A 4620-nucleotide genomic window follows, 5' to 3' on the forward strand; every position below is an offset into this window, starting at 1 on the left:
AAAAAAAAAAAAAAAAAAGAACCCAAACCTCAAAGAGTTGTAACTTGATCAAAATCTCACGGTGAACTATGACAGGACTTATGGTCCAAACCTTTCATTCATGGTCCTAATTTCCCCAGTGCACTACAAAACAGAATATGCACTTGGCCGCCTACCGTCTCTTCCTCCCTCCCTCCCTTTTCCTTCGTGTATTCTCAAAACTGCATCTTCCTTCTTTGCTAGTAATTGATTACAGTGTCCCAGAATTTCTTCAGTGGCTGATCTCCTCCTCTGCTTAGCACTGTTCCTTCCTAACATGTCTTCCTGGATCTCTGCCACCCGTGCCATTGGTTATGCTGTTGCCATGTCTACTTTCCAAAGGATTTCTGTGAAGCAAGCTGGAATGTTCTGGATATCTATTTTGTAGTGTGATTATTTCCTCTAGATTTGTTGAATAATTGGAAGTGTCAAATATAGGATAATTTTTGCTAAGAGAATATTTGTAAGAAGAGCTTCATGACAAAAATTCATGGGCCACAAGAGTTTTCCAAGGAGGCCAGGGAGACTGTTGGGATGAGAAAATCAAGGCCGTGTAAGGTTTAATGATGATGCTCAAAGTCAAACAGCAAGTTACACTGGAACCTGGGCAGACACCAGATAATCTGCTGGCTCTTCCAGAGTTATCTTCCCATGATTCCATGAAACAGTTATTAACCACAGACTTTAAATGCAAAAACTTCACCTTCAAGAAGATGTTATCATTTGCAATTGGATATGATGTCCTGCTACTACCAATAACAGGAGGCCCTTTTATAGTATTTGCTGTATGTCACTATTATTCGCATGACCATAAGCATGGGACCCAGTGCTCATGACCCATCCTCAGCTCTGCCCACTTGTCTCTTAGTTATAGCAAAACTTCTGTGCCTGAGTTCTCCAAGCTCAGGCAGCCTGAGGCGGTACAGGTCAGAACTCTCCTAGTTATTTGGTCCCCACGCTAGGAATGAAGCCCTACCTAGCTGTGCTGGCAGCAATTCTGGCTGTGGTGGGCTGCGCTTCCCCAGAAGTTCAGTCCCATGATAGGGCCCTGCTTCTTCCCCATTGATTGATAGTTGTGTGCTGACTGGTGCGAGAGGACTTACGAGAACGGCTGGCCCCCTTTCTGCATCTTGCCCTAGTTCCTGAAACTAGCTGTTCTTTTGCCCCTGGATTGAGGTCAGAGTGAGCATTATGTTTTGCCCATTTCAGTGCATGCGTGTGCTCGCTGTCTCTCACACTCTCTCGCGCTCTCGCTCTCTCTCTCTCTCTCCCCCTCTCTCTCCCTCCTCTCCTTTATCTCTCTGTCTCTTTAACTGAAAGTCTAATGCAAGTTTTGGCCCTTCCTTTCCTACCTTATTTGCCTATGAGTAGCTGACAAGATCCAACAAAATCCTGATACACATCATATTTTATATTGGATAATTTTAGACATTCTCACTTCTCACATGTGGAAATTACAGGAAATATATGAGCTGAACATGTATTTTTACATTTCAAATAGAGTGGAAGATTTCCTTCCAGCACATCTATCTCTGTCAAAGACCAAAAAAGTCATATATTCATTCTTTTTATATTATATTTTTTCCTTAGTTTCTTTATAGGAAATGGCACTAGGTGCTGAGTAATTAATACAATTGTGGCTTTGCTTTTTTGTAATGGACATTTGTTGAAAGAAATGCTCATCAGTAGAAATGATAATTTTGATAAATTGCTTCAACTTTCATGCTTACCTGCTCTTTTCTGGTGGTACCAAATCCCGATTTTAAGTCTGAATAAAACTAAGCTGAATTACTTTTCCAGTGGAGCTTCCATTTCCTACCGATTATTTATAGAATTTTTATCTCATACCCTCTTTTGGAGTCTGTTCTCTTTTATCACTTCATAGGTATAATCCCCTTTTTATCCCCTACTGTCTACCTTTATTTCTACCCAGATTTCAGGCTTTCTGTATTCGTTAATGCTTTCCTTCATTCCTTTCCCTCCCCTTGCTTCTGATCTTCCGGGCAGCTGCCATAGAAACGCTTCCCTGTTCTCTGCACACATACACAATAAATGGGTTCTTGGTCCTTGGGGAATTCATACCCTGGAGAGCCACCATGCCTGATTAGTAAGCAGCAGTTATAGCCACCATGGTGTAGAAATGTGTTCTAAGAGTGGTGTGTGCTCACATACACCTTCTGTGTTTATGGACTGTTTTGCCCATTAACATTGTTATTTTATGTTTGAACTTTTAATTACAAAACAACATGTTTATAGTATCATCTGGCTGATTGACCCTGATGCAGCCTTTCCCACCTTTCCACTTACATACCCGTGATGACATAAAAAGATAAAAACATACTGGTAGAAAATAAGACTGATAGCCTTTTACAGGATTTCTAGAGGAATTTCTGCTGATTACAAGACTGATGAAGCTGAATTGAGAATAACTATCATTGGCCAACACTGGATTTCTGTAGCAGTTAGAAAGCCTGGGCAGCCGTCTCCTGTGGGTACTGCTTTTTGACCTGTTCCAAATATTGTTGCAGAGCTCCTTCTCTACAACACCCTTTTAAAATATCTACATAGACAGCAACTCCCAGAAATTTACTATCCTTGTTTAGTGGGTCGTGCTGGAGAAGGAGAATGAAATCTATCGTAGGTGGTAAAGCTCTCATTCCTCTGTAACACACCATCCAAGTATGTAACTGGAAGCAGGAAGAGCTTGTCTAGCACTGGGTGCATGTATTGTGGCTTTCCTTGTACTCTTCGTTTGATGGGAGTTTTGAGTAAATAAATATTCTACAACAGGAAATAATACACCTCAGCCCAGTTGCTTAGGTTAGTCCAGGATGAAAACTTGCTAAACATCAGAACTGTGGAGACCAACTTGCAGTATAGGATGGAACCCAGAAAGGCATTCAGAAGTTACCACCCGAGGGGTATTACCAGCAGGAGAGTACACATTATCTGTTGGCCAGTTTAAATATGAATAACTTTCTGCCAGTTCAACAGTAAATAAACACACAGACACACAAAGTGGTGATCCATGTAAAGGTGATGTTAATAGTAGGTAGGTTTTGCTTTTAAGTTTTTTAATTTAAAATATATAAATATATTTAAAATTTTTGCTTATTATAAGATTACATTTATGTACAACTAGTATATGTTAAATTAAAACTTTTTTTTTTGAGACGGAGTCCCGCTCTGTCTCGCAGGCTGGAGTGTAGTGGCCGGATCTTAGCTCACGGCAAGCTCCGCCTCCTGGGTTTACGCCATTCTCCTGCCTCAGCCTCCCGAGTAGCTGGGACTACAGGCGCCCGCCGCCTCGCCCGGCTAGTTTTTTGTATTTTTTAGTAGAGACGGGGTTTCACCATGTTAGCCAGGATGGTCTTGATCTCCTGACCTCGCGATCCGCCCGTCTCGGCCTCCCAAAGTGCTGGGATTACAGGCTTGAGCCACCGCGCCCAGCTTAAATTAAAACTTTTAAGAGAAATACCTACATAGTACTCAATACTACAGACATACTTAGATTTAAAAGTTATAAGCTCTTTTTACTCTCTAACCTTACCTCCCCAAAAGTAAATATTACTATCCTTTTTGTTCTTATCCTTCTAAATATATTATACCTATACACACTACCAACCCACCTATTTACACACACACACATACACACACACACATTTTAAAATGTAAATAGCATTATGTTGGTCACATTGCTCGGAAACTTGTCTTTTTATGTAATAATATATCTTAAAAGATTTTCCCCATGTTATTATGTATATATCTACTTCATTATTTTTAATAGCTCTACAACATTCCTTGTTATGGATACCTCATCATTCCCCTACACATGGACTTTTTTGTGGATCCCAATGTGGGGTTTTTACAAACAGTGCTGTGGTGAACTACCTTGTATCTTTGTGTACATGTGTAAGAATGTCTGTGAGACAGATTCCTAGATGGGGATTGTCGGATCAAATGATACTCACATTCTGCATTAGAATAGATACTGGCAAATTTCCTCTAAAATAACTCTACCAATTTATTTTCTCATCAATGGTCTATGAAAATGACAATTTTACCCATATTTATATCAACATTGAACATTATCAACCTTTAAAATGTTTTACTTATTTGATGGCAAATAGTTTATAATTCCATGGTTAGTAGTGAGTTTGAGTGCCCTTTTACATCTTTACTGCTGTAAACATTATATTTGTCATGAAATTTAAATCAAACTCAAATTGTTGACCCTGAAGTTTATTTAGAAATTTTGAAACTTGAATTGTCAAATCGAAAGTCATTTAGAAGAACAGATAGGGTGAGCTACTTAAAATTTTGAGGAAAAGAAAAAGTAAATGATAGCAGAAGAAAATACTTGTTTTACAAGATATTAAATATATGATACACCTCCACTAAACAGTCTGAGAAGCAACAGACATCACAGTGGTACAACTAGCAGGATATAAAAACCTAGTGTATGAAATAATTTAGTATATGATAAAAGTTGTATCAAAACCAATGAAGACTCAAATCTCTCAAAAATGATATTTTATTACTGTTTAAAATTATAATAAAACAGTTAAAATTATTTTAATTTTTTATAATTTTAAATAATTT

This window comes from Rhinopithecus bieti, unplaced genomic scaffold (genome assembly GCF_001698545.2).
Source record: "Rhinopithecus bieti isolate Rb0 unplaced genomic scaffold, ASM169854v2 scaffold_5273, whole genome shotgun sequence".
Taxonomy (NCBI): Eukaryota; Metazoa; Chordata; class Mammalia; order Primates; family Cercopithecidae; genus Rhinopithecus; species Rhinopithecus bieti.